Consider the following 10,659-nt stretch of genomic DNA (forward strand, 5'->3'; position numbering starts at 1 on the left):
AATCTTAAGAAAAAGAAATTTAAAAAATACTATTTCATTTTAAAGTAACAATAAAGACCTGTAACATATTAACATAAATACATATTTTTTGACAGATAACAGTATTTTGCAAAGCCAAAACACATTAGGCGGGAAGAATGGCATTGTTTTCCATTTTGCAATCTCTTTGATGTCTGGCCTAACAAAAGGCAGTTGGTTTCAACAATCTGCTTCTGTATTGACACCAGCTGGCACGTGTTGCTTTTGTTGAAGTACTTAGATGAAGAAAGTCCTGCCTTGTGCAGACGCGTGTTTGGAAAAAGGACCTGAGGTAAGCCTCCGAAAGACTCCGGGCTCACAGCATCCCCTGCCCACACTTTTGAGAATCACTGACTGTGAGTGCTGGTCCATCTTTTTATGCTCCAGTCTCCTTTTTGTAAACATACAGTGATAACTATAGTATTTCATAGTATTCTGAAATCAGAGCATGAAAACTGCTATAGTGGAAGGCAGAAATCTACACCTGTTCATGAAATAGGAAAACCGCTTTCTCTGGGGCACTTGGGGGCCATGTAGCTATCCCAAGGAACCTGGTTTACTAAAGCAACACGTATTTCCCATAGATACGTGGGTCTCACATTTCACCACTGTAACCAGAAACTAGGAATTTTCTAAAGAAAGTTTTAAGGTTTCTTATGTGGCTTTGGTAAAGAACCCCACCCCCCTCCCTCAACCCAGGAGGGTAAGATATGAGTTCTGGCTCGCTTTCAGAGTAGAAATGCATTTCTCTGAAACCCGCTGCATAATTATCTTAGCATTCTTTGATCTACAAAATGTACTCCTATGTCTCATTTTAGCTTAGGGCAAGGGTGGAACTAATCCCTATTGGACGTTTTAAAGATAGAATGTAAGTTTCTCGTGGCGGACGTCATAATGGGCTCGCGCCCGGCAACGGATCCAGTATGGGCTGGTACGGCTGTAACATACATACTCAGCAGCGAGCTTGACTGCGTGCGCTCTGCACGGCTGAAACGAGGCGTTGACTTACAACCGTGCGCATTCTGCTTCCATCTGATGCAGCGACTCAGCTTGGGAAGGTGGGACCTGGGGGGAAGGATGGCCCAGAACCCTCCGCCCTTTATCCCTACCCCAGAGGTTGAGTGGATTGTCCACTCCACCCCACCCCCCTCGAGAACCACACTTGAATCCTGCGGTGGCTTTGAGGGCCGGGCCTGGGGTGGGGCACAGATGTTTTCCTCAGATCTGCCGTGAATATGGATTGTATCTCATCTTAGCATCTCATGGTGGTTGAGGAGAGGTTGCAGCCTGGACTTGAGAGGGAGGGAGTTGTGTCTGCATTTGGCAAATGGAGATAATGAGCTGGGTGAGGACAAAGAAAGGGTGAGTGTTTCGAAAGCGCGTTAGGTACAAGAATTGTTATTATTGTTCTTAAACCAGTAAACAGTAAGCCCAGTAAACTGTCCTAGGGTGAGGAACTAGGTGAATAGGACACACCAGTCCTGAGGAGTTCTTTGCTTTGCTTCTGGCAGCCTGATCTTGTTAATCCTCTCCATGGAGCTCCTGAAGGTACTACTGGGCTAAAAAAAACCACTGAGGGATCCCCTACCCCACCCTTAAGTCACAAATGAAAGTGACAGCCTGGTACTGGATATTTTTATTTCCCTAAATAATGTGGTCACTTGTTCTACAACTGACTGCAGCCACCATTATCAGTGACTTTACTCCAAGTTTTTTCTACTTCTTTGACATCTGAGAGTAGCTGATAAAATCATGAACATACTCATTGTGAGAATGTATCAAATACGTCAGTGTGCATGTCCAGTGCTTTAAAAATCATCCCCTATTAGGTTTTTTTTTCTTTTTTTTAAGTTTAAAGTAAGCAGAGCCTTGGCACTGAAATAATTTTGGAATTTAGATATTGGTTCTTGAATGAAAACTTAACTTCTTTGTGTTCAATTAGACTTCAATTGCTCCACTTCAAAAAGGTCACCTAAATTTGGAAACGACAACTGATTCTAATTGTGACAATCTCACGCTTGCTGAATTTTCTCAGGAAGGTTAAATTACTTTTTCCCATTTACTAAGGAACATTTCTTCATACTTCTACCACAACGCACACCCAAAAATCTGGGGCTTTAAAGAAATGAGGCAATCACATTTTAATGGATTAGGCTTTGATTCCTTGTGACAGCAGTGTTATCAGCTGCTGTATGCAAATATTTTAGACTCCACCACCATATTTGCTTTGCTGCAATAATGCAACTGTGTTTCTCCTAGATCTATTAGAAGTGCTGTGGGTTGCATAGGAAAATGTCTACAAAACGCTTAGTTTCTAGAGATAGGTCATAAACTGATGGGACTTTATTTCTAGAAATCCAGGGTAGGATAAACTGAGTGACTGAGGGAGGGGGTTCAGTAGGAATCAAGGTGGAGAGAAAAGATAAGTACCATATGATTTCACGCATATGTGGAATTTAAGAAACAAAACAGATGAACATATGGGAAGGGGGGAAAAAAGAGAGGGAAACAAACCACAGAGATTCTTCTTCTGTGAGAATGAGAGAGAACGTACAAGCAGAGGGAGTTGGGCAGGGGGAGAAGCAGGCTCTCCACTGAGCAGGGAGCTTGATACAAGGCTCCATCCCAGGACCTTGGGTTAAGGACCTGAGCACAAGGCAGACACTTAACTGACTGAGCCACTCAGGTGACCTCTGAAGACTCTTAACCTCTGAGAACAAACTAATGGGGGGAGGTGGGTAGGGATGGGCTAGATAGGGAATGGGTATTGGGGGGGCATTTGTTGTGATGAGCACTGGGTGTTGTATGTAAGAGATGAATCACTAAATTCTACTCCTAAAACCAATATTGCACTATATTTTAACTAACGAATTTAAATAAAAATTAAAAAATAAATAAATAGGAGTCAAGGTGGAGGAACTTGAAAGAAGGCTCTCTCAGGAATTGGCCCTGGGGGTCCACAGGCTTCTTCAGCTGCCATGTTGCAATCCGAAGCTACTAAGCTCCAGAGTAGCCACAGAGATGTTTGGTTCCATGGAAAATGGAGGTCTGTTCTAGGCTCCTGGCTGAGCATAGAGGGAAGCTCCAGCTTCCTGTGAACTGTGTCAGCTTTGCTTATATGCAAGTATTGAGCAAAATAAGAAAAATAGCCAAAGAACATCTCATATACACCACTGCCCAAGCATGAACTGGATTATTATTACTGTTTGCACTCCTGACAATATAGAAATAGCCAGGGAATTTTTTTTTTCTAGCTTTATTAAGATATAATTGATGTAGGCCATTATATGGCTAAGGTGTGTGATAACGTCGATTTGATATACATATGAGCTGCAAAATGAGTACCTTAGTAAAGCTGGTTAACATCTCCATCATCTCACACATTACCTTTATTTCCCTCCAGTTTTATTGAGATATAATTGATGTACAGCACTACATAATTTTAAGGCATACAACATAACAACTCAATATTTGTGTATTGTGAAATGATCACAATAAGTTTAGTAAATGTTCATCTCCATATAGTGACAGTTTTTTTCCTTGTGATGAGAATTTTTAGGATCTTCTCTTTTAGCAACTTTCTAATATACCTTACAGCAGGGTTAACTATAGTCATCATGTTGGACATTACTTGCTCTGTACTTACTCATCTTCCAATTGGAACTTTGTACCTAATGACCATCTTCATCCATTCCCCTCACCCCCCTGACCACTTCCTGTGTGCATGTGTGGTGAGATGTTTAAGGTCTACTTTTTAGCAGCAGTCAAGTGTACAGTATACTATATATTATTTTATATGTGATATATATATGCATATATAGTATATGTTGTTAAAAGAGGTTTTTTTTTAAAGCAGGTATCCCCTTCTCTTATATCTGAGTGATATATGTGAACCTTCTCAAATATCTGAGTGATAATTTCAAATACTATGGAATTACTGCAGTGGTTGCAACATGGTTTTTGCATTACAGCAGAGAAATAGCCTGAGTTATCATGTTCCCCTAGGTGACTCTGAAAGGAAAGGGGTGACCACATTTAAGTTTAGAATGAGAGAAAGAAGGCAAAGATAGGGAGGGCTATCAGAGTTTCCACCACCAGAGCTCGTGTTGCAGTCACTCTGATAAAGACAGAAGGAAACAGGGCAGCGGGAGAGCTTGGACCTTGAAGCCCTTGATCTACCCGTGAAAGAGAAAAATAGCAGTGCTGAAGAATTTATCAGCATACAGTTTCTTAAGAACAGTTGAGCGGGGCTATGGAAGATGAGCTGGCTTCTGTTTTTCAGTGTTTCTGGCAAGAAGGGTTTTAGATACAATGACCGCACTCAGAATTTAGACTATCTCATAGGGATATCTTCCCAAAGCCTCTAGGATGTGAGTCATTATATCAGAATCTTGAGCAAAAGACAACTTAGTTGTGGAGGACTTGGAGAAAATGACATTTCATCTCCCAGTCTAGCTAACACACTAATTCCTTTAAAGGACTGGTTCTAGGACTCTTTACTGTTCCATTAATGGTGCGGATGTTCCCAGGATGAAGGGACCTAGCATTTCCACATGGCCCAAGAGAAGCTGGCTAGAGAGTTTTCCCTCTTCTGTTTTCTCCTTATCCCCTTACGCAGTAACCCCATTCTCTATTACACTGCTTTCAAGAAACAATTTGCTCAACTCCTTCCTGCAAAGAGACAGAAAAGAGAAAATAAACCAAGGTTTGATGTGTTTTCTTTCTCAGGAGTATCCTCATTAGGAAAGTAAGGGATGAAACTCTGATCAGAGAATTTCAGGCATCAGCTAGCCCAGTGGGAAGGAATTTGGGAAGGCAGGGAGAACATCATCTATCCTAATTGGTTGTCTCTCTGCCTTTAGCACAGCCAGCCCCACTGCGTTCCCACTAACATGGCAGATGGCCTCCTTACAGCCCTAGAGAAATCTTACTTGTCCTTGAGTATGTCAGGGAAAATGGCTGAGTGCAGAGGCATTTCCTCCTGTCCCGTCTAGCACTGCCTCAAGAGTTGGGCCTAATGTGAATTTACAACAGTTATACAAGTTTCCAAGCTAAAGCCCATTTTGGTGAGGGTGGAGACATCAGACCCTATTAAAATAGGAGCCAGGCGCTGAGAGGGGTCACTGTCTTTTATCAGGATGATTTTTATAAAGATAGCAAGGGGAAATTTTTATTACACAGTTGCAATTGATTATGGTAAGAAATACCAGGGTAACATTAAGTATGAAACTGTCCTTCTTCCTTCTATCCAGGAAACACAGTCTCTCTTAATTAGTAACATGCCCTTTTTGTATGTCATAGGCTTCTTTGTCTTACGTTGCATCCTTGTTATAGCTTGTAGATTAATGTCACAGGGAGCCCTCCCCAAACCATGGAGCAGTCTGCACAGCTCTTTCTCTGTTTCCCTGAAAAGCCTAACCATTGAGGGCCCCTAATCTTTGTGATGATACCAATTGCACTCTGTAAAGGACACTTGGGGTACTTCAGGATGAAAGATTAAAAGTCACATTATTTTTGATGAAACATAGTCTACCATAAGGGCCATTATAATGGAGTTTCAAAAATAAAGTAAAAACAAAGAAATTATCATATCAGATTTTCAGTTCCCTTTGCATATTATAAATGCAGCATAGTCCCAAACCCTTTCCAGTGTCATGTAATTTTTACTGTGTTCAATAAAAGCAATTGATATAAAAAAAGAAACATAGCTAAATGGTTATGTATATAATTTTTAAAAAGATTTTATTTATTTGTCAGAGAGAGAGAGCACAAGCAGGCTGAGTGGGAGGCAGAGGCAGAGAGAGAAGCAGGCTCCCCACTGGACTCTACCCCAGCAGCCTGGGATGGTGACCTGAGCAAAAGGCAGCGGCTTAATCAACTGAACCCACCGAGGTGTTCCTATATGATTTTTTTTTTTTTAAATAAACTCTACACCCAGTGTGGGGCTTGAACTCGGGATCCCTAGATCAAGAATCATATGCTCTACCAACTGAGCCAGCCAGGTGCCATGTAAATTTTATACCTTTGTAAGAATTTTTATATAATAAACTCAGTGATCAGGAAAGATCCTTTATTTAGAATATGTATCTTAGAAAATATAGTCATTTAAAATAGAGTAAAGATTCCTGTGCCTATTTATTTTCTGGAAAGAGTTTTTTAAGAGACGTTAGAAGGAACAGGTTCCAGTAAGGAATGCATAAAATGCAAGTCATTTATGTGTGTGTCTAAGTGTTGCTTGCCTTTGCAAATGGATGGATGGGATTATTCCCCACTCCCCAGTCCTTTCAAAAGAAAAAAAAAAATCCCTGCTGTTTTTGTTACTAGGTCAAGTGACCAGGTCCACACAAGCCCCACAGACTAGGGAGTAGTTCTCTACTGGGGCCTCTCACATCTGCTGGTGGACAGGACTCCCATCTTCCCATCTCTGTGGTCTTTGAATAGCCATGCAGGTATCAGAGTCATGGCTGCTGTCAGGGAAACTGCCTCTCTAAAACACTCAAAATTGGGGGTGCCTGGGTGACTCAGTCAGTTAAATATCTGCCTTCAGATCAGGTCATGATGCTGGGGTCCTTGGATTAAGCCATGCAAGGGTCCTGGGATCAAGCCCCATGTTGTGCTCTCTGCTCAGCAGGGAGCCTGCTTTTGCCTCTGTCTGCCACTCCCCTTGCTAGTGCTCTCTCTCTCTCTGTGTGTCAAAAAAGTAAATAAAAAATCTAAAAAAAAAAAAGTCTGTTTTTTGTTTTGTTTCTTAAATTCCACATATGAATGCAATCATATGGTACGTGACATGATAATTTTCACCCTTTTTTAAAAAAAAAGATTTTATTTGAGAGAGAGAGCATGAGAAGAAGGAAGGGCAAAGGAAGAGGAAGAAACACTTACCCTGCTGAGCAGAGAGCCCAACGAGGGGCTCAATCCCAGGACCCTGAGATCATGACCTGAGCCGAAGGCAGACAGTTAACTGACTGAGCCACCCAGGTGCCCTGATGATTTTCATCCTTATCTGAAAAACCTTAAAGAACATTATATTCTGATTATATTATTTGAGAATCTGATAGCAAGAAAAGCGACAGATCTGTGGAATGACATTTTAGAAACTTTAGCACAAATTAAACAGGAAGTTGATCTTGCTATAATCAGCAGGATGCCTACATCTGTGTTGTCTGGATAGCCCACTGTCACTGTTGAAACCCCAAATACAGAAGACGCATCCTCTTTTCCCCAGTGTGTCAGTAGCCTGAGCTCTTTTTGAAGGCATGGTCTCTAAGAGTGTTCCAACATGGCAGTGATAGTTGCAAAGAATGATAAATGATTCCACCGTGTTACCAATTTTTAAAGTTCTCCATAGCCCTTACACTGGAATTCAAATTGTGCCAGCCATCTTTTATTAGTCAGTCCCATGGGATTCTTATTGTTATTTTGAACGATATCTATTTTTGTTTAATTCTATGGGAACCACACATAGTTTGTGCTTTTGCCAGAAATTTATTTTCCAATGAGTACTACTCAATTCTAAATAAGTACATTCTGCATTTTTATGCTGGGACATAGTAAGGGTGAGTTCAATTGGGAACACCATTTAAAATTATATAATGCAGCCTGGACTTTTTTTGTGACTAATATAATGGTAACTACAAGTGAGTTTGGGTTTTGTTTATTGCCTTTCCAAGTGATCCATTTTAAGTGAAAACATAAAATCATTAAGAATTGATTTTACAACAGTGTGGCTTATTCGTTGACTTACAGCATTGATTCGTGTAATTGCTCAATGTGTTTATTCATGCACAGAGATAAACATTATATTAACTCTAATAACCAGAAAATCAATTCTTCCATGTCTTTTCCAACAGAAAAAAGGAAATGGTTTTCTTACCTAACTTTTGCTGCATGGTATCTGTGAAAGTCTTGAGCTTGTTTCCAGAAGTGGGAAGACAGTTTTAGTTTTGTTCTATGGTGCTAAGTTTCAGAGTATGGATATTAACACTTTATCTCTTTGACCTGAGACTAGCAGAATATTTTCACTTGTAATAAAGCTTAACTCCCAGGACTACAAGAAGCAAAAAAGGGCAATTTTATTATGACACAGGAACTTCAAGTGCCTTAGACCCTGACGGATCTGCAGATGTTCTAGTCTATTCAGTGTAATAACACAGTCTTTGAGGAAAATTGTCTAAGCAAAATCTATAGGAAATCATAAAAACTGCAGGAAGGCTTAAAGAAATAATAAAACTACAATGATTCTACAAAGACTGCTTTCAGAGGACCAAAGAGAAAACTGAGGGGATTTTTAGTAAATGTCATTTTTTCTCTTGTCAAAAAGAGAATAGAGCTGTCTCACTGGGCTAGTTGGCTGGCGCCCCGCGTTCCCCCGCCAAGGGCCCTCCGTGTCCTCCTCCACCCACCCCAATGGAAGAGGTGATCACTGCGCTCGCCGTCCACTATGGCCCCAGGATGTGCAAGGCAGGCTTTGCCGGGGATGGTTCCCCCCCTGAGCTGCGCTCCTGTCCGTCGTCGGGTGATCCTGACACCAGGGCGTGATGGTTGGAATGGGCCAAAAGGACTCTTACATCGGCGACGAGGCCCAGAGCAAGTGGGGCATCCTGACCCTCACGTACCCCGTCGAGCACGGCACTGTCACCAACTGAGACAATGTGGAGGAGATCTGGCACCATACCTTCCACAACGAGCTGCGCATGGCCCCTGAGGAGCACCCCGTGCTGCTGACTGAGGCCCCCTGAACCCCAAGGGCAACTGTGGGATGACTCAGATAATTTTTGAGACCTTCAACACCCCAGGCATGTATATGGTCATCCGGGCTATGCTGTCCCTGCATGGCTCTGGCCGCACCACTGGTATTGTCATGGACTTTGGGGACAGGGTCACCCACACTGTGCCCATCTATGCGGGGTACGCCTTGCCCCCACGCCATCCTGCGTCAGGACCTAGCCGGCCGGGACCTGACGGACGAGTTTATGAAGAGCCTCTCCGAGTGTGGCTGCCGCTTCGCCGCCGCCGCCGCCGAGCGTGGAATCGTGCGTGACATCAAGGGGAAGCTCTGCTCGGTCGTCCTTGACGTCGAGCAGGAGATGGTCACGGCCGTGTCCTCCTCCTCCCTGGTGAAGAGCTATGAGCTGCCCCACAAGGCAGGTAATCACCGTCCGGAGCGAGCGGTTCCGCTGCCCGCAGGCGCTCTTCCAGCCTTCCTTCCTGGGGATGGGGTCCGGTGGTGTCCACGAGACCACCTTCCGCTCCATCAGAATTGTGACGTCGACATCCGGAAGGCCCTCTATGCTCACGCGGTGCTGCGGGGCGGGGCCACCGTGTACCTGGCATCGCCGACAGGATGCAGAAGATCACAGCTCTGGGTGTGAATGGGGACCCCTCCCAGCCTCGCTGTCCACCTCCCAGCTGATGTGATCAGCAAGCAGGAGGATGTTGAGTCGGGCCCCTCCGTTGTGCACTGCAAATACTTTTAAACAGACTTGGAGCAGATGCGTAGCATTTCCTCCATGAATGAATTCCTGAGTATGCATTTGCCCTGGTCAATGTATACCCTCATGCCGGCCTCCTGAAACTGGAACGAGGCTTTGGAAAGAAGTGTGTCCTTGAAGCTCACATCTGATATCAGCACTGATTGTGGAACTTGCTGCTGATCTTGACCTTGTATCCAAGTTAACTGTTCCCTTAGTTTATGTTTAATACCCAGTATATATCTTTGATTTAAACCCTTAGCGCCTCTGGCTGGGTCACTTTGTGCCTGACGTTGAGAACATGGTTATGGAAGAAAAATCCATTGACTGGAGAATCTGCAAGACCCTGAGTTTCTTGATCTGTGTGAGTTTCTTGATCTGTGTTAAGAGCTGCCTATTCCAGGATTTCTCTAGAGGCTGGCAAGAGCCCTGAACCAGCTGCCATTTCTGTCTTGCAGGTCCATTGGGATAACAGGGATGGGAAGGTGGGAGCCTCAGGACCCACTTTGCTTTCTTACCCAATGTTTTCCTGCCAGAACACCTTGGGCTGTTAATTGCCTTGAGTTGGAAAATGGTTTGCATTTACACCTGTAAATTTATTCATTCTTTTAATTTATGTAAGGTTTTTGCACACAATCCTCAATTCTTTGAGATGACAACAGATTGTGATTTTTTTTTTAAAGATTTTATTTATTTATTTGTCAGAGAGAGAGAGAGAGAGGGGAGAGCAAGGGAGAGGGAGAACATAAGCAGGCAGAGAGGCAGGTAGAGGCAGAGAGAGAAGCAGGCTTCCCACCGAGCAAGGATGCCCCTCCCCCATCTCTCTCTCTCTCTCTTTCTCTGTCCCTCAGGAAATAAAAAATAAAAAATAATTTTTTTCACAAAAGGTTTATGTCATTCTATATGCCTTGAATTTTTCATTCAATAATATATTTCAGATCTTATATCAGCACCCACAGAACTCTCACATTATTTTAACAGTTGTATAATAGTTCATCATATAGCATACTGTAAGTATTTAACCAGTCCCCTGTTGATTCATATTTAAGTTATACTTTATTTCTGTGAATATATATGTAAAGCTTTGACAGCGGAGTAGCAGATGAAGAGATGTCTACATTTTTTATTTTGATAGATACTGTCTAATTTGTGGAATCTGTTTTCTCTTCCC

At 42.8% G+C, this 10,659-nt stretch overlaps 1 pseudogene; it reads left to right on the top strand.

Moving 5' to 3' along the window:
• Nucleotides 1-9,531, top strand: part of LOC122904708 — a 37,848-nt pseudogene extending 28,317 nt beyond the window's left edge.
• The last annotated feature ends 1,128 nt before the right edge of the window (nucleotides 9,532-10,659 follow it).

Source organism: Neovison vison, chromosome 4 (assembly GCF_020171115.1).
Source record: "Neovison vison isolate M4711 chromosome 4, ASM_NN_V1, whole genome shotgun sequence".
Lineage (NCBI taxonomy): Eukaryota > Metazoa > Chordata > Mammalia > Carnivora > Mustelidae > Neogale > Neogale vison.